Raw genomic sequence first — 27,586 nt, 5'->3', positions numbered from 1 at the left:
AAAAACACGCGGCGACGGCAATATGCAAACCAATTCGCTAGTTAACACCGGTCTTGTTGTGCGTGTTTCAAGCTCAAGAGCATCTCCAAGCAGAAAATGGTCAACAGCAACGTTCACACGGTTTCGTACTGCTCAAGTGCTGCACTAAAACGGTATGTTTCTTTTTCATATCTGGAAAAACACGAACGAGAGAGGAATCAAACACGCAATCTTCGGATACGAAGTCCGACGCCTTATCCATTAGGCCACACGGTCACTGACAAACAAGTGGAACTTATATACGACTCATCTCAAAACGCTCACACCACTGAGGAGTTCTGTTTTCGTTCTACACAGACGCTGCCCCTTGCTCTTTCCCACCCATTTGATACATTCAACCTGCTACGAGACCTACCAAATATAGACTGGGAAACTAAACCACACACTTTGTGCATTCGGAAATGTAAGGCAGGGCGTCCCTCCGCATTTGCTACGATGTCCATTTGCTACTTCTGCAGAAGTGGCGGCGGCGACGACGACGACGACGACGACGACGACGACAACGACGACAACCGCGGAAGGCTCTGAGATATGTGAGAAATACATCTATAAAATATATTTCAGACTGTCCCATCCCACCTTATGCTGTACCGCTTTGGCAAATGCTTTATCTGCGCCATTCGCCTTAATCACATCTGAGAGTAATTCTTAATAAAACGCCTCTCGCTAATTGTTAGTCATCCCAGATACTGTTTGCTATAAGGCCACGACGCGCAACTGATATCCAAAATTCGTCTGCCTCCTGTGAGGATCGAACTCACGACCCCTGGTTTACTAGACCAGTGCTCTGCCACTGAGCTAAAGAGGCGCGGCCTAGCGGTACTTTTGCGTACTTCATCCTTACGGTCGTCTGGATCATCAGACTTCAGCTGACAACACTTCATATTACCGTCTAATATTTGCAGCTATGGCGACCCATTACTGCTTGCCTACACATCTGACACGTAAAGGAAGTGCTCTCCAAATAACACCACTTGCATTTCAGAACATGTCTTTCACACATGTCTACAAAATCACCTTCACCTTCAAATACAGTTTCGTAGCGACTGACGGAGACGTAGGCAAAGTTTAAAGTTGCTATTTCCATTACATCACGTTAATCAGAAAAACGGTAAGTTACATCTGCAGAGGAACAAAATTCCGTTCCTCCCCACGTGGGGCTCGAACCCACGACCCTGGGATTAAGAGCCTTATGTTCTACCGACTGAGCTAGCCGCGCTGCCTCGGTGAGTATATGCCGGTTAGCACGTCACACAGTACTCGTTTGGGTTGATTGGTCCCATACAGAACCTCCCCATGTTGCCTAATGTTTTCCTAACGTCACACTCGTCACGTAGTTCACTTTTATTTCATAATCATTTCTGAGAGGTAACAGAATTGCATGACAACCTGCAGAGCTAGTTTCGTCAAAATTAACACACATACTTGATGTGACTCATAAGCCGAACGAGTTACTTTCCGACGTTATTTTAGATGTGCAAGTGCCAGTCAAAAACACGCGGCGACGGCAATATGCAAACCAATTCGCTAGTTAACACCGGTCTTGTTGTGCGTGTTTCAAGCTCAAGAGCATCTCCAAGCAGAAAATGGTCAACAGCAACGTTCACACGGTTTCGTACTGCTCAAGTGCTGCACTAAAACGGTATGTTTCTTTTTCATATCTGGAAAAACACGACCGAGAGAGGAATCAAACACGCAATCTTCGGATACGAAGTCCGACGCCTTATCCATTAGGCCACACGGTCACTGACAAACAAGTGGAACTTATATACGACTCATCTCAAAACGCTCACACCACTGAGGAGTTGTGTTTTCGTTCTACACAGACGCTGCCCCTTGCTCTTTCCCACCCATTTGATACATTCAACCTGCTACGAGACCTACCAAATATAGACTGGGAAACTAAACCACACACTTTGTGCATTCGGAAATGTAAGGCAGGGCGTCTCTCGCCGCATTTGCTACGATGTCCATTTGCTACTTCTGCAGAAGTGGCGGCGGCGACGACGACGACGACGACGACGACAACCGCGGAAGGCTCTGAGATATGTGAGAAATACATCTATAAAATATATTTCAGACTGTCCCATCCCACCTTATGCTGTACTGCTTTGGCAAATGCTTTATCTGCGCCATTCGCCTTAATCACATCTGAGAGTAATTCTTAATAAAACGCCTCTCGCTAATTGTTAGTCATCCCAGATACTGTTTGCTATAAGGCCACGACGCGCAACAGATATCCAAAATTCGTCTGCCTCCTGTGAGGATCGAACTCACGACCCCTGGTTTACTAGACCAGTGCTCTGCCACTGAGCTAAAGAGGCACGGCCTAGCGGTACTTTTGCGTACTTCATCCTTACGGTCGTCTGGATCATCAGACTTCAGCTGACAACACTTCATATTACCGTCTAATATTTGCAGCTATGGCGACCCATTACTGCTTGCCTACACATCTGACACGTAAATGAAGTGCTCTCCAAATAACACCACTTGCATTTCAGAACATGTCTTTCACACATGTCTACAAAATCACCTTCACCTTCAAATACAGTTTCGTAGCGACTGACGGAGACGTAGGCAAAGTTTAAAGTTGCTATTTCCATTACATCACGTTAATCAGAAAAACGGTAAGTTACATCCGCAGAGGAACAAAATTCCGTTCCTCCCCACGTGGGGCTCGAACCCACGACCCTGCGATTAAGAGCCTTATGTTCTACCGACTGAGCTAGCCGCGCTGCCTCGGTGAGTATATGCCGGTTAGCACGTCACACAGTACTCGTTTGGGTTGATTGGTCCCATACAGAACCTCCCCATGTTGCCTAATGTTTTCCTAACGTCACACTCGTCACGTAGTTCACTTTTATTTCATAATCATTTCTGAGAGGTAACAGAATTGCATGACAACCTGCAGAGCTAGTTTCGTCAAAATTAACACACATACTTGATGTGACTCATAAGCCGAACGAGTTACTTTCCGACGTTATTTTAGATGTGCAAGTGCCAGTCAAAAACACGCGGCGACGGCAATATGCAAACCAATTCGCTAGTTAACACCGGTCTTGTTGTGCGTGTTTCAAGCTCAAGAGCATCTCCAAGCAGAAAATGGTCAACAGCAACGTTCACACGGTTTCGTACTGCTCAAGTGCTGCACTAAAACGGTATGTTTCTTTTTCATATCTGGAAAAACACGACCGAGAGAGGAATCAAACACGCAATCTTCGGATACGAAGTCCGACGCATTATCCATTAGGCCAGACGGTCACTGACAAACAAGTGGAACTTATATACGACTCATCTCAAAACGCTCACACCACTGAGGAGTTGTGTTTTCGTTCTACACAGACGCTGCCCCTTGCTCTTTCCCACCCATTTGATACATTCAACCTGCTACGAGACCTACCAAATATAGACTGGGAAACTAAACCACACACTTTGTGCATTCGGAAATGTAAGGCAGGGCGTCCCTCGCCGCATTTGCTACGATGTCCATTTGCTACTTCTGCAGAAGTGGCGGCGGCGACGACGACGACGACGACGACGACGACGACAACCGCGGAAGGCTCTGAGATATGTGAGAAATACATCTATAAAATATATTTCAGACTGTCCCATCCCACCTTATGCTGTACTGCTTTGGCAAATGCTTTATCTGCGCCATTCGCCTTAATCACATCTGAGAGTAATTCTTAATAAAACGCCTCTCGCTAATTGTTAGTCATCCCAGATACTGTTTGCTATAAGGCCACGACGCGCAACAGATATCCAAAATTCGTCTGCCTCCTGTGAGGATCGAACTCACGACCCCTGGTTTACTAGACCAGTGCTCTGCCACTGAGCTAAAGAGGCGCGGCCTAGCGGTACTTTTGCGTACTTCATCCTTACGGTCGTCTGGATCATCAGACTTCAGCTGACAACACTTCATATTACCGTCTAATATTTGCAGCTATGGCGACCCATTACTGCTTGCCTACACATCTGACATGTAAAGGAAGTGCTCTCCAAATAACACCACTTGCATTTCAGAACATGTCTTTCACACATGTCTACAAAATCACCTTCACCTTCAAATACAGTTTCGTAGCGACTGACGGAGACGTAGGCAAAGTTTAAAGTTGCTATTTCCATTACATCACGTTAATCAGAAAAACGGTAAGTTACATCTGCAGAGGAACAAAATTCCGTTCCTCCCCACGTGGGGCTCGAACCCACGACCCTGGGATTAAAAGCCTTATGTTCTACCGACTGAGCTAGCCGCGCTGCCTCGGTGAGTATATGCCGGTTAGCACGTCACACAGTACTCGTTTGGGTTGATTGGTCCCATACAGAACCTCCCCATGTTGCCTAATGTTTTCCTAACGTCACACTCGTCACGTAGTTCACTTTTATTTCATAATCATTTCTGAGAGGTAACAGAATTGCATGACAACCTGCAGAGCTAGTTTCGTCAAAATTAACACACATACTTGATGTGACTCATAAGCCGAACGAGTTACTTTCCGACGTTATTTTAGATGTGCAAGTGCCAGTCAAAAACACGCGGCGACGGCAATATGCAAACCAATTCGCTAGTTAACACCGGTCTTGTTGTGCGTGTTTCAAGCTCAAGAGCATCTCCAAGCAGAAAATGGTCAACAGCAACGTTCACACGGTTTCGTACTGCTCAAGTGCTGCACTAAAACGGTATGTTTCTTTTTCATATCTGGAAAAACACGACCGAGAGAGGAATCAAACACGCAATCTTCGGATACGAAGTCCGACGCATTATCCATTAGGCCAGACGGTCACTGACAAACAAGTGGAACTTATATACGACTCATCTCAAAACGCTCACACCACTGAGGAGTTGTGTTTTCGTTCTACACAGACGCTGCCCCTTGCTCTTTCCCACCCATTTGATACATTCAACCTGCTACGAGACCTACCAAATATAGACTGGGAAACTAAACCACACACTTTGTGCATTCGGAAATGTAAGGCAGGGCGTCCCTCGCCGCATTTGCTACGATGTCCATTTGCTACTTCTGCAGAAGTGGCGGCGGCGACGACGACGACGACGACGACGACGACGACGACGACAACCGCGGAAGGCTCTGAGATATGTGAGAAATACTTCTATAAAATATATTTCAGACTGTCCCATCCCACCTTATGCTGTACCGCTTTGGCAAATGCTTTATCTGCGCCATTCGCCTTAATCACATCTGAGAGTAATTCTTAATAAAACGCCTCTCGCTAATTGTTAGTCATCCCAGATACTGTTTGCTATAAGGCCACGACGCGCAACTGATATCCAAAATTCGTCTGCCTCCTGTGAGGATCGAACTCACGACCCCTGGTTTACTAGACCAGTGCTCTGCCACTGAGCTAAAGAGGCGCGGCCTAGCGGTACTTTTGCGTACTTCATCCTTACGGTCGTCTGGATCATCAGACTTCAGCTGACAACACTTCATATTACCGTCTAATATTTGCAGCTATGGCGACCCATTACTGCTTGCCTACACATCTGACACGTAAAGGAAGTGCTCTCCAAATAACACCACTTGCATTTCAGAACATGTCTTTCACACATGTCTACAAAATCACCTTCACCTTCAAATACAGTTTCGTAGCGACTGACGGAGACGTAGGCAAAGTTTAAAGTTGCTATTTCCATTACATCACGTTAATCAGAAAAACGGTAAGTTACATCTGCAGAGGAACAAAATTCCGTTCCTCCCCACGTGGGGCTCGAACCCACGACCCTGGGATTAAGAGCCTTATGTTCTACCGACTGAGCTAGCCGCGCTGCCTCGGTGAGTATATGCCGGTTAGCACGTCACACAGTACTCGTTTGGGTTGATTGGTCCCATACAGAACCTCCCCATGTTGCCTAATGTTTTCCTAACGTCACACTCGTCACGTAGTTCACTTTTATTTCATAATCATTTCTGAGAGGTAACAGAATTGCATGACAACCTGCAGAGCTAGTTTCGTCAAAATTAACACACATACTTGATGTGACTCATAAGCCGAACGAGTTACTTTCCGACGTTATTTTAGATGTGCAAGTGCCAGTCAAAAACACGCGGCGACGGCAATATGCAAACCAATTCGCTAGTTAACACCGGTCTTGTTGTGCGTGTTTCAAGCTCAAGAGCATCTCCAAGCAGAAAATGGTCAACAGCAACGTTCACACGGTTTCGTACTGCTCAAGTGCTGCACTAAAACGGTATGTTTCTTTTTCATATCTGGAAAAACACGACCGAGAGAGGAATCAAACACGCAATCTTCGGATACGAAGTCCGACGCATTATCCATTAGGCCACACGGTCACTGACAAACAAGTGGAACTTATATACGACTCATCTCAAAACGCTCACACCACTGCGGAGTTGTGTTTTCGTTCTACACAGACGCTGCCCCTTGCTCTTTCCCACCCATTTGATACATTCAACCTGCTACGAGACCTACCAAATATAGACTGGGAAACTAAACCACACACTTTGTGCATTCGGAAATGTAAGGCAGGGCGTCCCTCGCCGCATTTGCTACGATGTCCATTTGCTACTTCTGCAGAAGTGGCGGCGGCGACGACGACGACGACGACGACGACGACGACGACGACGACGACGACGACGACGACAACCGCGGAAGGCTCTGAGATATGTGAGAAATACATCTATAAAATATATTTCAGACTGTCCCATCCCACCTTATGCTGTACCGCTTTGGCAAATGCTTTATCTGCGCCATTCGCCTTAATCACATCTGAGAGTAATTCTTAATAAAACGCCTCTCGCTAATTGTTAGTCATCCCAGATACTGTTTGCTATAAGGCCACGACGCGCAACTGATATCCAAAATTCGTCTGCCTCCTGTGAGGATCGAACTCACGACCCCTGGTTTACTAGACCAGTGCTCTGCCACTTTTTTTTTTTTTTTTTTTTTTTTTTTTTTTTTTTTTTTTTTTCCTGCACCCAAAGCAGGAATCATACCCTTTTTTTTTTTTTTTTTTTTTTTTTTTTTTGTTCGTTGTAATTTGTATATTCGTTTGTTTTCTCTCCATCTTCTTTGCTCATTTCTGCTGTCTGTTTTGCGCTTTTGTTTCATGCAAAATACACCAAATGTAATATGTCGTAGAAATAACTGCTCCTGGGAAGGACATATTCTTGATCTCATACGTTGCTTTATTCAGAATCACAATGAGACAAATGGAAGTCTTTGCAGTGAGTATAACCTTGACTATAGTACAGGAAAAACGAATTGTTATAACAGATATTCATGTTATCCACGTCCTACTTCATCTCAAGGACGATGTGAAGAAAATTTTGAAATGTTGACTGATACCGGTGCCCATATTGGTTGGTTGTGCGCCAGTGTTGGTGTGAGAGATATACTTGAAAATCTAAGACATTAGGCGCACTGCCGGACAGAATATAGTGGATAAAATGTCCCATAAGCCATAGGTAGCTGTTATGTTTGGCTGCAGGGAAGAGTCGGTAGTCCGGGCGCAGAATGTCGTGGATCTGAATCGCATGAGGCGCAGTCCGGTTGAGCACAGCGAGTTTTTTGCGCGTCCAATTCCAGATGTGCACTTGATCCTTGCAGACAAACAGATGTGCAATAGTCTCAAGCATGTGGCACAAGTCGCAGTAGGGACTGGGTGCAAGATTAATCCTGAGCCGCTTTTCTTTCGTCGGAATAGTGTCAGCGACCACGTCATACCATTTGGAGCGGACATCTGTCGGAAGCGTTGGATTATGGATGTTAGCCCAAACGAGGGACCAATTGCAAGCCGGATACTTCTTTTCCAAGGGGCCAGGCAGTGACGGCCGAAGTAAGTGGCGGTACAGTTTTACCGTCGGCTTCTTGAAAAGCTCGTCGTCGAGATAGCTACTTTCAAGGTAATACAGTGCTATATGCTGAAAGTGCGGGCCGACGTGGCCAATGTCCACAGGCGGAGATATATTGTGGGGGCGGGACAGTTGATAGAGCCGCTTCGTGACGGTGTCCTCGCTGGCGGTGAGTATCTGCCATGAGCGTTTCAGATACAGGGCTAGGGCATGAATGCCGGGGTTTTTCAAGCCAAGGCCTCCCATATCGCATGGCAGTGCTGTTGTGGTGAAGGAAACCTTAAAAATATTGAGCTTCCAGACGTACCAGGCGGCCGCCGCTAGGAGTGATCTTGCTACTGTGGGTGGCATAGGTAGGACGGCGGCAACAAATTGTAATTTGGAGAGGGCATAAGAGTTGACGAAAAAGGCTCGCTGCAGACGATCGAGGTGTCGCATGTTCTGGTCGCGCAGGAGTGCTTTTATCGCCTGAATTTTGGGTATCCAATTTTTGTGAGACATGTCCAGAGGCCGGGCCGTAACGTAGAGACCAAGGTGTTTTCTAGTCTGTACACAGGGCAGCCAAGCGTCGCCTGTGATAGGTCGTTCTTGACCAAGCGTTAAGGCGGCGGATTTATTGACGTTTAACATGGCACCACTATCTCTTTGGAATTCCTCAAGAATGCGTTTCGCTGCGGTGACATCGCGAACGTCGTTAAGAAGCACGCTGACATCGTCTGCGTAAGCTTGGACCACAGACTTGATACCATAAAACTGGAATCCAGGGAGGCTATGATGTAGATGGCGCAACAAGGGTTCCATGAGGATCGCATAGAGCGTCGTTGAAAGTGGACAGCCTTGCTTGATACCCCGTGAGAGCTGGACGTACTCCGTCAATGTATTATTGATCAGGAAGCGTGTACGGGTACCACTGATACAGTTGTTGATGAGGTGGATAAAATTAAGACTGAAGCCCATTGATTCCATCACGCCGCTGAGATAGTGATAGTCAGCTCGATCGTAAGCCTTATCGAAGTCAAGAAATGCTATGGCCATAGGAGTGCGGGTGGCCCAGGTGAGGGAGACGAGATCCCGATATAGCGCCAAAATGGTGGACAGCGACCGACCACGGATCGCACTCATTTGGTATGGTCCCAGAAGATAGGGTAACAGCTGCCGTAATCGGGCATTGAGGGCGCGCGTCAGAAGCTTAAAGTCGGCATTGAGCAGAGTAATGGGCCGCAGATCTTTGGTGGTGGTCGGCGTCGGCGTCTTAGGTATTAAAACAGTTAACCCTTCTGTGAAGGCTGGGGGTAGAGCAATCCCACGTAGTACTTCATTGTACATCTCTGTGAGTTCGTCCCCTAATATAGGCCAATATTTGACGTAAAACTCGACAGAGAGCCCGTCCGTGCCCGGAGATTTATTTCGTGGCGCAGCAAGCAGGGCATCCTTCAGTTCTTCTTTGGTAAAGGGAGCAAGCAGGTCCCGATTGAGGTCGTCGGTAATGCAGTACGGCGGGGGTCCAGAATGATACCATTCTCGCACTTTCTCATGTGGTACACCAGCACAGGTGTAAAGTGCAGCAAAGTGGTTGGTAACATGGTTTTTGATGTCTCGCTGTAGGGTATAACAAGCACCGTCTGCATCCTGCAACTTATGAATAAGTTTCCTACGCGCTGCACGTAACTGTTGGACGATATGATGGACTGACGTCTGCTGTTGCGGCAAGTTTGTGGAGTCACGTGCTCGAATCTGGTGGCCGACGGCAGTGCAGCCCGTCAAGGATGTAATCTTGGCTTGGAGTCTGCGTACGTGCGTGATGTTATTAGGCACCTGATGATAATCCCGGTACAATTCTCGCAGGGCACAGAAATAGAATTCAGTGATTTCCTTCTCACCGCGAGCGCGAATCCGGGCGTGGTGCTTGATGCAAGTAATGAGTTTCCCCTTTGCATGAAGCGTCCACCAATCAATCCACGTGGAATACGTGGGCCTGCTTGATGTTACGGAGTGCCAAACTGACCGGATCTCACGCTCTAAAGTGGCGTCTTGTAAGAGGCGACAGTTGAGTTGCCATCGTCCGAAGCCTCTATAAACTTTCTGCGGTGAGTGATTAAAGACGATGTGGTAAGCGATATGGTCACTGAAATTAACGGGCCAATATTCGCAAGTTCCCACGTCGGCTAAAAGACCGCGTTGCACATATATGCGATCTAACCTGCTGGAAGATGTCTGCGTAAAGTGAGTAAAGGCAACTTCATCTGGGTGTAAGGTCGCCCACGTGTCGACTGACTGCAATTCTGTAACCAGTGTTAGCAGTTCCTGGCTGAAGTTGAAGTTCGGCGTTTGATCGGTGCGGCGCAATACGCAGTTAAAGTCACCACCCATAATAATACGCAGACGCAAGTCGGTGATTAGATTCGCTATCTCTCCCGTGTAAAAATCCCTCCTCGCCGCTCGCGCGTTGGAACCGGAAGGGGCGTACACATTAAGAAGGAGTACATCATGGAACTGTGCGGCAATGCCTCGTCCGGTAGGTAACATGGACAAACAAGAACATTCAATGCCTTCCCGATACAGAATGATCGTACCTGCCTCCGTCCCTATATTGACAATGGCGTCATAACCGGGGACGTCGGCTAGGAGTGGAGTCAGTGCTTCCTGTACGAACAGAATATCTATATCAGCGGCCCGTAAATAATGTCGAAGGCTGTGGATTTTTGCTTGAGAGACAATGCGGTTAACATTTATGGTAGAAATCTTATAGGATTGTCGTGAACGGAGCGATGTGGGATGAGTGGTCATCTGCAGATGAAAACAGGTACGATTTTTATCCCTTCATCAGTCGTCCGCTTCGGAGGTCGTATAAGTCTAGACGTCGCCGTCCGTGGACGCTGCATTGCGCCGAGACGTAAGCAGCGTATCACCAGTTGCCATCGGTTCTTCACGCTCGGGATTGCCAGTCATATCTTCAATATCATCCGCCCAATTATCGACAGACACAGCCGTCGTCGCGCCTGCTGCAGCAGTTCCGGAACCGCATTGCGGGCCGTCACCCTGCACATCTGCAACTTGGGCCGTCCGCGGTGGTGCACTAATATGTGCCCTCCCCGTGTCAAGGTTGGATACATCATCGTTAATATTCATGGGTGAGGCCAACGACGGAAGATAATCTTCGGTCCCCGAAGTGTCATCGCAGATCATGCGGCCCGCGTGTTTGGCCTTTTCACGCAAGGGAGGTGCCGATTGAGCTGCCGCCGGACGAGCGATCCGACGTTTCTTGTGCTTTTTCGGGGAGGACCCACTGACAGAGGCTTCCGCATTCTTTAAAGGAAGAGGAAGAGCCTCTGTCTCTTGCTGGTTGTCAGTGGCGGTAGTGGCCGCCTCCACAACGTCAACCCTGGCTTCCTCACGTGAGGCGTCACGGGGCACCGCGGCTAGTAAGCCAGCGACCGGCAAGGCTTCCTGAGCGGTAGAGATTTCCATAGGTACATCTCCGTCATTCGTAACATCGGCCACACTAAGTCCGACTTCCGCAGCCGACGCAGTGGGTGTATTTGCACGGACCGCCGCTACATAAGTAGTCGGTAATATTGTCGGTTGCGGGGGAGGGCCCAGTTCACCCGCAGGCAGCTGCGTTACACGTCGTTGGATGCACTGTGCCCGGACGTGTCCCGTGGAATTACAGCCTGAACATGTACGAGGCTGTCCCTCATATATGATTATCGCCCTATATCCACAAATCGTTAGGTAGGACGGAATATGCCGTTGCAATTCGATCTTAATTTGCCGCACACCGTTCAAAACAGGGTACTTGTGGAACGGGGCCCACTTTTCGGCAATGTTACTGATAATTTTGCCGTAGGACTTAATAGAAGCATTAATTTGTTCAGCCGAGATTTCAAAAGGCAACTCGAAAATCCTGACGGTACGAATACCAAGACCAGCGTGGACAACAGTCACCTCACCAACATTCCCGTCACTGTGTCGAAATTTATAGGTACCGCCACATGAATCGATGATTTTGTCGCACAATTCTGGGTCACGCAATTTGATATAAACTGTGCTACTGACAATAGACAAATGGATACCAATGATATCGGTGGGAGGCAATTTAACGTCTTCATCGAGAAATCGTTCGACTTCGTAATATTTCGGTCGAGAAAAACTTCCATCAAACATAAACTTCAAAGTATCTTTCCGCTCTGGGTGATCCATGTTAGGTTCTATTCGTTACAAACAAGATGTTTGCGCGCCGCAACGGCCCTCGACTCACCACGTGCAGCACCGCAGGCCGCAGCTGAGCATGTAAACAACGCTCCAGGCACGTCCGACCTGCACGACGGCCGCGCCTCGACTGGCATAAACACGACCGAGAGAGGAAGCAAACACGCAATCTTTGGATACGAGGTCCGACGCCTTATCCATTAGGCCACACGGTCACTGACACCACTGAGCTAAAGAGGCGCGGCCTAGCGGTACTTTTGCGTACTTCATCCTTACGGTCGTCTGGATCATCAGACTTCAGCTGACAACACTTCATATTACCGTCTAATATTTGCAGCTATGGCGACCCATTACTGCTTGCCTACACATCTGACACGTAAAGGAAGTGCTCTCCAAATAACACCACTTGCATTTCAGAACATGTCTTTCACACATGTCTACAAAATCACCTTCACCTTCAAATACAGTTTCGTAGCGACTGACGGAGACGTAGGCAAAGTTTAAAGTTGCTATTTCCATTACATCACGTTAATCAGAAAAACGGTAAGTTACATCTGCAGAGGAACAAAATTCCGTTCCTCCCCACGTGGGGCTCGAACCCACGACCCTGGGATTAAGAGCCTTATGTTCTACCGACTGAGCTAGCCGCGCTGCCTCGGTGAGTATATGCCGGTTAGCACGTCACACAGTACTCGTTTGGGTTGATTGGTCCCATACAGAACCTCCCCATGTTGCCTAATGTTTTCCTAACGTCACACTCGTCACGTAGTTCACTTTTATTTCATAATCATTTCTGAGAGGTAACAGAATTGCATGACAACCTGCAGAGCTAGTTTCGTCAAAATTAACACACATACTTGATGTGACTCATAAGCCGAACGAGTTACTTTCCGACGTTATTTTAGATGTGCAAGTGCCAGTCAAAAACACGCGGCGACGGCAATATGCAAACCAATTCGCTAGTTAACACCGGTCTTGTTGTGCGTGTTTCAAGCTCAAGAGCATCTCCAAGCAGAAAATGGTCAACAGCAACGTTCACACGGTTTCGTACTGCTCAAGTGCTGCACTAAAACGGTATGTTTCTTTTTCATATCTGGAAAAACACGACCGAGAGAGGAATCAAACACGCAATCTTCGGATACGAAGTCCGACGCCTTATCCATTAGGCCACACGGTCACTGACAAACAAGTGGAACTTATATACGACTCATCTCAAAACGCTCACACCACTGAGGAGTAGTGTTTTCGTTCTACACAGACGCTGCCCCTTGCTCTTTCCCACCCATTTGATACATTCAACCTGCTACGAGACCTACCAAATATAGACTGGGAAACTAAACCACACACTTTGTGCATTCGGAAATGTAAGGCAGGGCGTCCCTCGCCGCATTTGCTACGATGTCCATTTGCTACTTCTGCAGAAGTGGCGGCGGCGACGACGACGACGACGACGACGACGACGACGACGACAACCGCGGAAGGCTCTGAGATATGTGAGAAATACATCTATAAAATATATTTCAGACTGTCCCATCCCACCTTATGCTGTACTGCTTTGGCAAATGCTTTATCTGCGCCATTCGCCTTAATCACATCTGAGAGTAATTCTTAATAAAACGCCTCTCGCTAATTGTTAGTCATCCCAGATACTGTTTGCTATAAGGCCACGACGCGCAACAGATATCCAAAATTCGTCTGCCTCCTGTGAGGATCGAACTCACGACCCCTGATTTACTAGACCAGTGCTCTGCCACTGAGCTAAAGAGGCGCGGCCTAGCGGTACTTTTGCGTACTTCATCCTTACGGTCGTCTGGATCATCAGACTTCAGCTGACAACACTTCATATTACCGTCTAATATTTGCAGCTATGGCGACCCATTGCTGCTTGCCTACACATCTGACACGTAAAGGAAGTGCTCTCCAAATAACACCACTTGCATTTCAGAACATGTCTTTCACACATGTCTACAAAATCACCTTCACCTTCAAATACAGTTTCGTAGCGACTGACGGAGACGTAGGCAAAGTTTAAAGTTGCTATTTCCATTACATCACGTTAATCAGAAAAACGGTAAGTTACATCTGCAGAGGAACAAAATTCCGTTCCTCCCCACGTGGGGCTCGAACCCACGACCCTGCGATTAAGAGCCTTATGTTCTACCGACTGAGCTAGCCGCGCTGCCTCGGTGAGTATATGCCGGTTAGCACGTCACACAGTACTCGTTTGGGTTGATTGGTCCCATACAGAACCTCCCCATGTTGCCTAATGTTTTCCTAACGTCACACTCGTCACGTAGTTCACTTTTATTTCATAATCATTTCTGAGAGGTAACAGAATTGCATGACAACCTGCAGAGCTAGTTTCGTCAAAATTAACACACATACTTGATGTGACTCATAAGCCGAACGAGTTACTTTCCGACGTTATTTTAGATGTGCAAGTGCCAGTCAAAAACACGCGGCGACGGCAATATGCAAACCAATTCGCTAGTTAACACCGGTCTTGTTGTGCGTGTTTCAAGCTCAAGAGCATCTCCAAGCAGAAAATGGTCAACAGCAACGTTCACACGGTTTCGTACTGCTCAAGTGCTGCACTAAAACGGTATGTTTCTTTTTCATATCTGGAAAAACACGACCGAGAGAGGAATCAAACACGCAATCTTCGGATACGAAGTCCGACGCATTATCCATTAGGCCACACGGTCACTGACAAACAAGTGGAACTTATTTACGACTCATCTCAAAACGCTCACACCACTGAGGAGTTGTGTTTTCGTTCTACACAGACGCTGCCCCTTGCTCTTTCCCACCCATTTGATACATTCAACCTGCTACGAGACCTACCAAATATAGACTGGGAAACTAAACCACACACTTTGTGCATTCGGAAATGTAAGGCAGGGCGTCCCTCGCCGCATTTGCTACGATGTCCATTTGCTACTTCTGCAGAAGTGGCGGCGGCGGCGACGACGACGACGACGACGACAACCGCGGAAGGCTCTGAGATATGTGAGAAATACATCTATAAAATATATTTCAGACTGTCCCATCCCACCTTATGCTGTACCGCTTTGGCAAATGCTTTATCTGCGCCATTCGCCTTAATCACATCTGAGAGTAATTCTTAATAAAACGCCTCTCGCTAATTGTTAGTCATCCCAGATACTGTTTGCTATAAGGCCACGACGCGCAACAGATATCCAAAATTCGTCTGCCTCCTGTGAGGATCGAACTCACGACCCCTGATTTACTAGACCAGTGCTCTGCCACTGAGCTAAAGAGGCGCGGCCTAGCGGTACTTTTGCGTACTTCATCCTTACGGTCGTCTGGATCATCAGACTTCAGCTGACAACACTTCATATTACCGTCTAATATTTGCAGCTATGGCGACCCATTGCTGCTTGCCTACACATCTGACACGTAAAGGAAGTGCTCTCCAAATAACACCACTTGCATTTCAGAACATGTCTTTCACACATGTCTACAAAATCACCTTCACCTTCAAATACAGTTTCGTAGTGACTGACGGAGACGTAGGCAAAGTTTAAAGTTGCTATTTCCATTACATCACGTTAATCAGAAAAACGGTAAGTTACATCTGCAGAGGAACAAAATTCCGTTCCTCCCCACGTGGGGCTCGAACACACGACCCTGCGATTAAGAGCCTTATGTTCTACCGACTGAGCTAGCCGCGCTGCCTCGGTGAGTATATGCCGGTTAGCACGTCACACAGTACTCGTTTGGGTTGATTGGTCCCATACAGAACCTCCCCATGTTGCCTAATGTTTTCCTAACGTCACACTCGTCACGTAGTTCACTTTTATTTCATAATCATTTCTGAGAGGTAACAGAATTGCATGACAACCTGCAGAGCTAGTTTCGTCAAAATTAACACACATACTTGATGTGACTCATAAGCCGAACGAGTTACTTTCCGACGTTATTTTAGATGTGCAAGTGCCAGTCAAAAACACGCGGCGACGGCAATATGCAAACCAATTCGCTAGTTAACACCGGTCTTGTTGTGCGTGTTTCAAGCTCAAGAGCATCTCCAAGCAGAAAATGGTCAACAGCAACGTTCACACGGTTTCGTAGTGCTCAAGTGCTGCACTAAAACGGTATGTTTCTTTTTCATATCTGGAAAAACACGACCGAGAGAGGAATCAAACACGCAATCTTCGGATACGAAGTCCGACGCATTATCCATTAGGCCACACGGTCACTGACAAACAAGTGGAACTTATTTACGACTCATCTCAAAACGCTCACACCACTGAGGAGTTGTGTTTTCGTTCTACACAGACGCTGCCCCTTGCTCTTTCCCACCCATTTGATACATTCAACCTGCTACGAGACCTACCAAATATAGACTGGGAAACTAAACCACACACTTTGTGCATTCGGAAATGTAAGGCAGGGCGTCCCTCGCCGCATTTGCTACGATGTCCATTTGCTACTTCTGCAGAAGTGGCGGCGGCGGCGACGACGACGACGACGACGACGACGACGACGACGACGACGACGACAACCGCGGAAGGCTCTGAGATATGTGAGAAATACATCTATAAAATATATTTCAGACTGTCCCATCCCACCTTATGCTGTACCGCTTTGGCAAATGCTTTATCTGCGCCATTCGCCTTAATCACATCTGAGAGTAATTCTTAATAAAACGCCTCTCGCTAATTGTTAGTCATCCCAGATACTGTTTGCTATAAGGCCACGACGCGCAACTGATATCCAAAATTCGTCTGCCTCCTGTGAGGATCGAACTCACGACCCCTGGTTTACTAGACCAGTGCTCTGCCACTGAGCTAAAGAGGCGCGGCCTAGCGGTACTTTTGCGTACTTCATCCTTACGGTCGTCTGGATCATCAGACTTCAGCTGACAACACTTCATATTACCGTCTAATATTTGCAGCTATGGCGACCCATTGCTGCTTGCCTACACATCTGACACGTAAAGGAAGTGCTCTCCAAATAACACCACTTGCATTTCAGAACATGTCTTTCACACATGTCTACAAAATCACCTTCACCTTCAAATACAGTTTCGTAGCGACTGACGGAGACGTAGGCAAAGTTTAAAGTTGCTATTTCCATTACATCACGTTAATCAGAAAAACGGTAAGTTACATCTGCAGAGGAACAAAATTCCGTTCCTCCCCACGTGGGGCTCGAACCCACGACCCTGGGATTAAGAGCCTTATGTTCTACCGACTGAGCTAGCCGCGCTGCCTCGGTGAGTATATGCCGGTTAGCACGTCACACAGTACTCGTTTGGGTTGATTGGTCCCATACAGAACCTCCCCATGTTGCCTAATGTTTTCCTAACGTCACACTCGTCACGTAGTTCACTTTTATTTCATAATCATTTCTGAGAGGTAACAGAATTGCATGACAACCTGCAGAGCTAGTTTCGTCAAAATTAACACACATACTTGATGTGACTCATAAGCCGAACGAGTTACTTTCCGACGTTATTTTAGATGTGCAAGTGCCAGTCAAAAACACGCGGCGACGGCAATATGCAAACCAATTCGCTAGTTAACACCGGTCTTGTTGTGCGTGTTTCAAGCTCAAGAGCATCTCCAAGCAGAAAATGGTCAACACCAACGTTCACACGGTTTCGTAGTGCTCAAGTGCTGCACTAAAACGGTATGTTTCTTTTTCATATCTGGAAAAACACGACCGAGAGAGGAATCAAACACGCAATCTTCGGATACGAAGTCCGACGCATTATCCATTAGGCCACACGGTCACTGACAAACAAGTGGAACTTATTTACGACTCATCTCAAAACGCTCACACCACTGAGGAGTTGTGTTTTCGTTCTACACAGACGCTGCCCCTTGCTCTTTCCCACCCATTTGATACATTCAACCTGCTACGAGACCTACCAAATATAGACTGGGAAACTAAACCACACACTTTGTGCATTCGGAAATGTAAGGCAGGGCGTCCCTCGCCGCATTTGCTACGATGTCCATTTGCTACTTCTGCAGAAGTGGCGGCGGCGGCGGCGGCGACGACGACGACGACGACGACGACGACGACGACGACGACGACGACGACGACAACCGCGGAAGGCTCTGAGATATGTGAGAAATACATCTATAAAATATATTTCAGACTGTCCCATCCCACCTTATGCTGTACCGCTTTGGCAAATGCTTTATCTGCGCCATTCGCCTTAATCACATCTGAGAGTAATTCTTAATAAAACGCCTCTCGCTAATTGTTAGTCATCCCAGATACTGTTTGCTATAAGGCCACGACGCGCAACTGATATCCAAAATTCGTCTGCCTCCTGTGAGGATCGAACTCACGACCCCTGGTTTACTAGACCAGTGCTCTGCCACTGAGCTAAAGAGGCGCGGCCTAGCGGTACTTTTGCGTACTTCATCCTTACGGTCGTCTGGATCATCAGACTTCAGCTGACAACACTTCATATTACCGTCTAATATTTGCACCTATGGCGACCCATTACTGCTTGCCTACACATCTGACACGTAAAGGAAGTGCTCTCCAAATAACACCACTTGCATTTCAGAACATGTCTTTCACACATGTCTACAAAATCACCTTCACCTTCAAATACAGTTTCGTAGCGACTGACGGAGACGTAGGCAAAGTTTAAAGTTGCTATTTCCATTACATCACGTTAATCAGAAAAACGGTAAGTTACATCTGCAGAGGAACAAAATTCCGTTCCTCCCCACGTGGGGCTCGAACCCACGACCCTGGGATTAAGAGCCTTATGTTCTACCGACTGAGCTAGCCGCGCTGCCTCGGTGAGTATATGCCGGTTAGCACGTCACACAGTACTCGTTTGGGTTGATTGGTCCCATACAGAACCTCCCCATGTTGCCTAATGTTTTCCTAACGTCACACTCGTCACGTAGTTCACTTTTATTTCATAATCATTTCTGAGAGGTAACAGAATTGCATGACAAACTGCAGAGCTAGTTTCGTCAAAATTAACACACATACTTGATGTGACTCATAAGCCGAACGAGTTACTTTCCGACGTTATTTTAGATGTGCAAGTGCCAGTCAAAAACACGCGGCGACGGCAATATGCAAACCAATTCGCTAGTTAACACCGGTCTTGTTGTGCGTGTTTCAAGCTCAAGAGCATCTCCAAGCAGAAAATGGTCAACAGCAACGTTCACACGGTTTCGTACTGCTCAAGTGCTGCACTAAAACGGTATGTTTCTTTTTCATATCTGGAAAAACACGACCGAGAGAGGAATCAAACACGCAATCTTCGGATACGAAGTCCGACGCATTATCCATTAGGCCACACGGTCACTGACAAACAAGTGGAACTTATATACGACTCATCTCAAAACGCTCACACCACTGAGGAGTTGTGTTTTCGTTCTACACAGACGCTGCCCCTTGCTCTTTCCCACCCATTTGATACATTCAACCTGCTACGAGACCTACCAAATATAGACTGCGAAACTAAACCACACACTTTGTGCATTCGGAAATGTAAGGCAGGGCGTCCCTCGCCGCATTTGCTGCGATGTCCATTTGCTACTTCTGCAGAAGTGGCGGCGGCGACGACGACGACGACGACGACAACCGCGGAAGGCTCTGAGATATGTGAGAAATACATCTATAAAATATATTTCAGACTGTCCCATCCCACCTTATGCTGTACCGCTTTGGCAAATGCTTTATCTGCGCCATTCGCCTTAATCACATCTGAGAGTAATTCTTAATAAAACGCCTCTGGCTAATTGTTAGTCATCCCAGATACTGTTTGCTATAAGGCCACGACGCGCAACTGATATCCAAAATTCGTCTGTCTCCTGTGAGGATCGAACTCACGACCCCTGGTTTACTAGACCAGTGCTCTGCCACTGAGCTAAAGAGGCGCGGCCTAGCGGTACTTTTGCGTACTTCATCCTTACGGTCGTCTGGATCATCAGACTTCAGCTGACAACACTTCATATTACCGTCTAATATTTGCAGCTATGGCGACCCATTACTGCTTGCCTACACATCTGACACGTAAAGGAAGTGCTCTCCAAATAACACCACTTGCATTTCAGAACATGTCTTTCACACATGTCTACAAAATCACCTTCACCTTCAAATACAGTTTCGTAGCGACTGACGGAGACGTAGGCAAAGTTTAAAGTTGCTATTTCCATTACATCACGTTAATCAGAAAAACGGTAAGTTACATCTGCAGAGGAACAAAATTCCGTTCCTCCCCACGTGGGGCTCGAACCCACGACCCTGCGATTAAGAGCCTTATGTTCTACCGACTGAGCTAGCCGCGCTGCCTCGGTGAGTATATGCCGGTTAGCACGTCACACAGTACTCGTTTGGGTTGATTGGTCCCATACAGAACCTCCCCATGTTGCCTAATGTTTTCCTAACGTCACACTCGTCACGTAGTTCACTTTTATTTCATAATCATTTCTGAGAGGTAACAGAATTGCATGACAACCTGCAGAGCTAGTTTCGTCAAAATTAACACACATACTTGATGTGACTCATAAGCCGAACGAGTTACTTTCCGACGTTATTTTAGATGTGCAAGTGCCAGTCAAAAACACGCGGCGACGGCAATATGCAAACCAATTCGCTAGTTAACACCGGTCTTGTTGTGCGTGTTTCAAGCTCAAGAGCATCTCCAAGCAGAAAATGGTCAACAGCAACGTTCACACGGTTTCGTACTGCTCAAGTGCTGCACTAAAACGGTATGTTTCTTTTTCATATCTGGAAAAACACGACCGAGAGAGGAATCAAACACGCAATCTTCGGATACGAAGTCCGACGCCTTATCCACTAGGCCACACGGTCACTGACAAACAAGTGGAACTTATATACGACTCATCTCAAAACGCTCACACCACTGAGGAGTTGTGTTTTCGTTCTACACAGACGCTGCCCCTTGCTCTTTCCCACCCATTTGATACATTCAACCTGCTACGAGACCTACCAAATATAGACTGGGAAACTAAACCACACACTTTGTGCATTCAGAAATGTAAGGCAGGGCGTCCCTCGCCGCATTTGCTACGATGTCCATTTGCTACTTCTGCAGAAGTGGCGACGACGACGACGACGACGACGACGACGACGACGACGACGACGACAACCGCGGAAGGCTCTGAGATATGTGAGAAATACATCTATAAAATATATTTCAGACTGTCCCATCCCACCTTATGCTGTACCGCTTTGGCAAATGCTTTATCTGCGCCATTCGCCTTAATCACATCTGAGAGTAATTCTTAATAAAACGCCTCTCGCTAATTGTTAGTCATCCCAGATACTGTTTGCTATAAGGCCACGACGCGCAACTGATATCCAAAATTCGTCTGCCTCCTGTGAGGATCGAACTCACGACCCCTGGTTTTCTAGACCAGTGCTCTGCCACTGAGCTAAAGAGGCGCGGCCTAGCGGTACTTTTGCGTACTTCATCCTTACGGTCGTCTGGATCATCAGACTTCAGCTGACAACACTTCATATTACCGTCTAATATTTGCACCTATGGCGACCCATTACTGCTTGCCTACACATCTGACACGTAAAGGAAGTGCTCTCCAAATAACACCACTTGCATTTCAGAACATGTCTTTCACACATGTCTACAAAATCACCTTCACCTTCAAATACAGTTTCGTAGCGACTGACGGAGACGTAGGCAAAGTTTAAAGTTGCTATTTCCATTACATCACGTTAATCAGAAAAACGGTAAGTTACATCTGCAGAGGAACAAAATTCCGTTCCTCCCCACGTGGGGCTCGAACCCACGACCCTGGGATTAAGAGCCTTATGTTCTACCGACTGAGCTAGCCGCGCTGCCTCGGTGAGTATATGCCGGTTAGCACGTCACACAGTACTCGTTTGGGTTGATTGGTCCCATACAGAACCTCCCCATGTTGCCTAATGTTTTCCTAACGTCACACTCGTCACGTAGTTCACTTTTATTTCATAATCATTTCTGAGAGGTAACAGAATTGCATGACAACCTGCAGAGCTAGTTTCGTCAAAATTAACACACATACTTGATGTGACTCATAAGCCGAACGAGTTACTTTCCGACGTTATTTTAGATGTGCAAGTGCCAGTCAAAAACACGCGGCGACGGCAATATGCAAACCAATTCGCTAGTTAACACCGGTCTTGTTGTGCGTGTTTCAAGCTCAAGAGCATCTCCAAGCAGAAAATGGTCAACAGCAACGTTCACACGGTTTCGTACTGCTCAAGTGCTGCACTAAAACGGTATGTTTCTTTTTCAGATCTGGAAAAACACGACCGAGAGAGGAATCAAACACGCAATCTTCGGATACGAAGTCAGACGCCTTATCCATTAGGCCACACGGTCACAGACAAACAAGTGCAACTCATATACGACTCATCTCAAAACGCTCACACCACTGAGGAGTTGTGTTTTCGTTCTACACAGACGCTGCCCCTTGCTCTTTCCCACCCATTTGATACATTCAACCTGCTACGAGACCTACCAAATATAGACTGGGAAACTAAACCACACACTTTGTGCATTCGGAAATGTAAGGCAGGGCGTCCCTCGCCGCATTTGCTACGATGTCCATTTGCTACTTCTGCAGAAGTGGCGGCGGCGGCGACGACGACGACGACGACGACGACAACCGCGGAAGGCTCTGAGATATGTGAGAAATACATCTATAAAATATATTTCAGACTGTCCCATCCCACCTTATGCTGTACCGCTTTGGCAAATGCTTTATCTGCGCCATTCGCCTTAATCACATCTGAGAGTAATTCTTAATAAAACGCCTCTCGCTAATTGTTAGTCATCCCAGATACTGTTTGCTATAAGGCCACGACGCGCAACTGATATCCAAAATTCGTCTGCCTCCTGTGAGGATCGAACTCACGACCCCTGGTTTTCTAGACCAGTGCTCTGCCACTGAGCTAAAGAGGCGCGGCCTAGCGGTACTTTTGCGTACTTCATCCTTACAGTCGTCTGGATCATCAGACTTCAGCTGACAACACTTCATATTACCGTCTAATATTTGCACCTATGGCGACCCATTACTGCTTGCCTACACATCTGACACGTAAAGGAAGTGCTCTCCAAATAACACCACTTGCATTTCAGAACATGTCTTTCACACATGTCTACAAAATCACCTTCACCTTCAAATACAGTTTCGTAGCGACTGACGGAGACGTAGGCAAAGTTTAAAGTTGCTATTTCCATTACATCACGTTAATCAGAAAAACGGTAAGTTACATCTGCAGAGGAACAAAATTCCGTTCCTCCCCACGTGGGGCTCGAACCCACGACCCTGGGATTAAGAGCCTTATGTTCTACCGACTGAGCTAGCCGCGCTGCCTCGGTGAGTATATGCCGGTTAGCACGTCACACAGTACTCGTTTGTGTTGATTGGTCCCATACAGAACCTCCCCATGTTGCCTAATGTTTTCCTAACGTCACACTCGTCACGTAGTTCACTTTTATTTCATAATCATTTCTGAGAGGTAACAGAATTGCATGACAACCTGCAGAGCTAGTTTCGTCAAAATTAACACACATACTTGATGTGACTCATAAGCCGAACGAGTTACTTTCCGACGTTATTTTAGATGTGCAAGTGCCAGTCAAAAACACGCGGCGACGGCAATATGCAAACCAATTCGCTAGTTAACACCGGTCTTGTTGTGCGTGTTTCAAGCTCAAGAGCATCTCCAAGCAGAAAATGGTCAACAGCAACGTTCACACGGTTTCGTACTGCTCAAGTGCTGCACTAAAACGGTATGTTTCTTTTTCATATCTGGAAAAACACGACCGAGAGAGGAATCAAACACGCAATCTTCGGATACGAAGTCCGACGCCTTATCCACTAGGCCACACGGTCACTGACAAACAAGTGGAACTTATATACGACTCATCTCAAAACGCTCACACCACTGAGGAGTTGTGTTTTCGTTCTACACAGACGCTGCCCCTTGCTCTTTCCCACCCATTTGATACATTCAACCTGCTACGAGACCTACCAAATATAGACTGGGAAACTAAACCACACACTTTGTGCATTCGGAAATGTAAGGCAGGGCGTCCCTCGCCGCATTTGCTACGATGTCCATTTGCTACTTCTGCAGAAGTGGCGACGACGACGACGACGACGACGACGACAACCGCGGAAGGCTCTGAGATATGTGAGAAATACATCTATAAAATATATTTCAGACTGTCCCATCCCACCTTATGCTGTACTGCTTTGGCAAATGCTTTATCTGCGCCATTCGCCTTAATCACATCTGAGAGTAATTCTTAATAAAACGCCTCTCGCTAATTGTTAGTCATCCCAGATACTGTTTGCTATAAGGCCACGACGCGCAACTGATATCCAAAATTCGTCTGCCTCCTGTGAGGATCGAACTCACGACCCCTGGTTTTCTAGACCAGTGCTCTGCCACTGAGCTAAAGAGGCGCGGCCTAGCGGTACTTTTGCGTACTTCATCCTTACGGTCGTCTGGATCATCAGACTTCAGCTGACAACACTTCATATTACCGTCTAATATTTGCAGCTATGGCGACCCATTACTGCTTGCCTACACATCTGACACGTAAAGGAAGTGCTCTCCAAATAACACCACTTGCATTTCAGAACATGTCTTTCACACATGTCTACAAAATCACCTTCACCTTCAAATACAGTTTCGTAGCGACTGACGGAGACGTAGGCAAAGTTTAAAGTTGCTATTTCCATTACATCACGTTAATCAGAAAAACGGTAAGTTACATCTGCAGAGGAACAAAATTCCGTTCCTCCCCACGTGGGGCTCGAACCCACGACCCTGGGATTAAGAGCCTTATGTTCTACCGACTGAGCTAGCCGCGCTGCCTCGGTGAGTATATGCCGGTTAGCACGTCACACAGTACTCGTTTGTGTTGATTGGTCCCATACAGAACCTCCCCATGTTGCCTAATGTTTTCCTAACGTCACACTCGTCACGTAGTTCACTTTTATTTCATAATCATTTCTGAGAGGTAACAGAATTGCATGACAACCTGCAGAGCTAGTTTCGTCAAAATTAACACACATACTTGATGTGACTCATAAGCCGAACGAGTTACTTTCCGACGTTATTTTAGATGTGCAAGTGCCAGTCAAAAACACGCGGCGACGGCAATATGCAAACCAATTCGCTAGTTAACACCGGTCTTGTTGTGCGTGTTTCAAGCTCAAGAGCATCTCCAAGCAGAAAATGGTCAACAGCAACGTTCACACGGTTTCGTACTGCTCAAGTGCTGCACTAAAACGGTATGTTTCTTTTTCAGATCTGGAAAAACACGACCGAGAGAGGAATCAAACACGCAATCTTCGGATACGAAGTCAGACGCCTTATCCATTAGGCCACACGGTCACAGACAAACAAGTGCAACTCATATACGACTCATCTCAAAACGCTCACACCACTGAGGAGTTGTGTTTTCGTTCTACACAGACGCTGCCCCTTGCTCTTTCCCACCCATTTGATACATTCAACCTGCTACGAGACCTACCAAATATAGACTGGGAAACTAAACCACACACTTTGTGCATTCGGAAATGTAAGGCAGGGCGTCCCTCGCCGCATTTGCTACGATGTCCATTTGCTACTTCTGCAGAAGTGGCGGCGGCGGCGACGACGACGACGACGACGACGACGACAACCGCGGAAGGCTCTGAGATATGTGAGAAATACATCTATAAAATATATTTCAGACTGTCCCATCCCACCTTATGCTGTACCGCTTTGGCAAATGCTTTATCTGCGCCATTCGCCTTAATCACATCTGAGAGTAATTCTTAATAAAACGCCTCTCGCTAATTGTTAGTCATCCCAGATACTGTTTGCTATAAGGCCACGACGCGCAACTGATATCCAAAATTCGTCTGCCTCCTGTGAGGATCGAACTCACGACCCCTGGTTTTCTAGACCAGTGCTCTGCCACTGAGCTAAAGAGGCGCGGCCTAGCGGTACTTTTGCGTACTTCATCCTTACAGTCGTCTGGATCATCAGACTTCAGCTGACAACACTTCATATTACCGTCTAATATTTGCACCTATGGCGACCCATTACTGCTTGCCTACACATCTGACACGTAAAGGAAGTGCTCTCCAAATAACACCACTTGCATTTCAGAACATGTCTTTCACACATGTCTACAAAATCACCTTCACCTTCAAATACAGTTTCGTAGCGACTGACGGAGACGTAGGCAAAGTTTAAAGTTGCTATTTCCATTACATCACGTTAATCAGAAAAACGGTAAGTTACATCTGCAGAGGAACAAAATTCCGTTCCTCCCCACGTGGGGCTCGAACCCACGACCCTGCGATTAAGAGCCTTATGTTCTACCGACTGAGCTAGCCGCGCTGCCTCGGTGAGTATATGCCGGTTAGCACGTCACACAGTACTCGTTTGTGTTGATTGGTCCCATACAGAACCTCCCCATGTTGCCTAATGTTTTCCTAACGTCACACTCGTCACGTAGTTCACTTTTATTTCATAATCATTTCTGAGAGGTAACAGAATTGCATGACAACCTGCAGAGCTAGTTTCGTCAAAATTAACACACATACTTGATGTGACTCATAAGCCGAACGAGTTACTTTCCGACGTTATTTTAGATGTGCAAGTGCCAGTCAAAAACACGCGGCGACGGCAATATGCAAACCAATTCGCTAGTTAACACCGGTCTTGTTGTGCGTGTTTCAAGCTCAAGAGCATCTCCAAGCAGAAAATGGTCAACAGCAACGTTCACACGGTTTCGTACTGCTCAAGTGCTGCACTAAAACGGTATGTTTCTTTTTCATATCTGGAAAAACACGACCGAGAGAGGAATCAAACACGCAATCTTCGGATACGAAGTCCGACGCCTTATCCACTAGGCCACACGGTCACTGACAAACAAGTGGAACTTATATACGACTCATCTCAAAACGCTCACACCACTGAGGAGTTGTGTTTTCGTTCTACACAGACGCTGCCCCTTGCTCTTTCCCACCCATTTGATACATTCAACCTGCTACGAGACCTACCAAATATAGACTGGGAAACTAAACCACACACTTTGTGCATTCGGAAATGTAAGGCAGGGCGTCCCTCGCCGCATTTGCTACGATGTCCATTTGCTACTTCTGCAGAAGTGGCGACGACGACGACGACGACGACGACAACCGCGGAAGGCTCTGAGATATGTGAGAAATACATCTATAAAATATATTTCAGACTGTCCCATCCCACCTTATGCTGTACTGCTTTGGCAAATGCTTTATCTGCGCCATTCGCCTTAATCACATCTGAGAGTAATTCTTAATAAAACGCCTCTCGCTAATTGTTAGTCATCCCAGATACTGTTTGCTATAAGGCCACGACGCGCAACTGATATCCAAAATTCGTCTGCCTCCTGTGAGGATCGAACTCACGACCCCTGGTTTTCTAGACCAGTGCTCTGCCACTGAGCTAAAGAGGCGCGGCCTAGCGGTACTTTTGCG

General features: G+C 46.9%; 14 non-coding genes across 14 annotated transcripts; all 14 read right to left on the bottom strand.

Annotated features, from left to right (window-relative positions):
• Positions 1-775: 775 nt before the first annotated feature.
• Trnat-agu (transfer RNA threonine (anticodon AGU)) lies at positions 776-847 on the bottom strand. The gene has a single exon. It is a non-coding gene; the product is annotated as a tRNA-Thr (tRNA).
• Positions 848-2,291: 1,444 nt separating this feature from the next.
• Positions 2,292-2,363, bottom strand: Trnat-agu (transfer RNA threonine (anticodon AGU)). Its single transcript has one exon. It is a non-coding gene; the product is annotated as a tRNA-Thr (tRNA).
• A 1,450-nt stretch (positions 2,364-3,813) lies between these two features.
• On the bottom strand, positions 3,814-3,885 carry Trnat-agu (transfer RNA threonine (anticodon AGU)). Its single transcript has one exon. It is a non-coding gene; the product is annotated as a tRNA-Thr (tRNA).
• Positions 3,886-5,341: 1,456 nt separating this feature from the next.
• Trnat-agu (transfer RNA threonine (anticodon AGU)) lies at positions 5,342-5,413 on the bottom strand. The gene has a single exon. It is a non-coding gene; the product is annotated as a tRNA-Thr (tRNA).
• An 8,363-nt stretch (positions 5,414-13,776) lies between these two features.
• On the bottom strand, positions 13,777-13,848 carry Trnat-agu (transfer RNA threonine (anticodon AGU)). The gene has a single exon. It is a non-coding gene; the product is annotated as a tRNA-Thr (tRNA).
• Positions 13,849-15,292: 1,444 nt separating this feature from the next.
• Trnat-agu (transfer RNA threonine (anticodon AGU)) lies at positions 15,293-15,364 on the bottom strand. The gene has a single exon. It is a non-coding gene; the product is annotated as a tRNA-Thr (tRNA).
• Positions 15,365-16,832: 1,468 nt separating this feature from the next.
• On the bottom strand, positions 16,833-16,904 carry Trnat-agu (transfer RNA threonine (anticodon AGU)). Its single transcript has one exon. It is a non-coding gene; the product is annotated as a tRNA-Thr (tRNA).
• Positions 16,905-18,384: 1,480 nt separating this feature from the next.
• Trnat-agu (transfer RNA threonine (anticodon AGU)) lies at positions 18,385-18,456 on the bottom strand. Its single transcript has one exon. It is a non-coding gene; the product is annotated as a tRNA-Thr (tRNA).
• A 1,441-nt stretch (positions 18,457-19,897) lies between these two features.
• On the bottom strand, positions 19,898-19,969 carry Trnat-agu (transfer RNA threonine (anticodon AGU)). The gene has a single exon. It is a non-coding gene; the product is annotated as a tRNA-Thr (tRNA).
• Positions 19,970-21,428: 1,459 nt separating this feature from the next.
• Positions 21,429-21,500, bottom strand: Trnas-aga (transfer RNA serine (anticodon AGA)). The gene has a single exon. It is a non-coding gene; the product is annotated as a tRNA-Ser (tRNA).
• Positions 21,501-22,947: 1,447 nt separating this feature from the next.
• Positions 22,948-23,019, bottom strand: Trnas-aga (transfer RNA serine (anticodon AGA)). Its single transcript has one exon. It is a non-coding gene; the product is annotated as a tRNA-Ser (tRNA).
• A 1,441-nt stretch (positions 23,020-24,460) lies between these two features.
• On the bottom strand, positions 24,461-24,532 carry Trnas-aga (transfer RNA serine (anticodon AGA)). Its single transcript has one exon. It is a non-coding gene; the product is annotated as a tRNA-Ser (tRNA).
• Positions 24,533-25,982: 1,450 nt separating this feature from the next.
• Trnas-aga (transfer RNA serine (anticodon AGA)) lies at positions 25,983-26,054 on the bottom strand. The gene has a single exon. It is a non-coding gene; the product is annotated as a tRNA-Ser (tRNA).
• A 1,438-nt stretch (positions 26,055-27,492) lies between these two features.
• On the bottom strand, positions 27,493-27,564 carry Trnas-aga (transfer RNA serine (anticodon AGA)). The gene has a single exon. It is a non-coding gene; the product is annotated as a tRNA-Ser (tRNA).
• Positions 27,565-27,586: the final 22 nt, after the last annotated feature.

This window comes from Schistocerca gregaria, chromosome 4 (genome assembly GCF_023897955.1).
Source record: "Schistocerca gregaria isolate iqSchGreg1 chromosome 4, iqSchGreg1.2, whole genome shotgun sequence".
Classification (NCBI taxonomy): Eukaryota; Metazoa; Arthropoda; class Insecta; order Orthoptera; family Acrididae; genus Schistocerca; species Schistocerca gregaria.
This window is presented reverse-complemented; position numbering and strand designations above follow the sequence as displayed.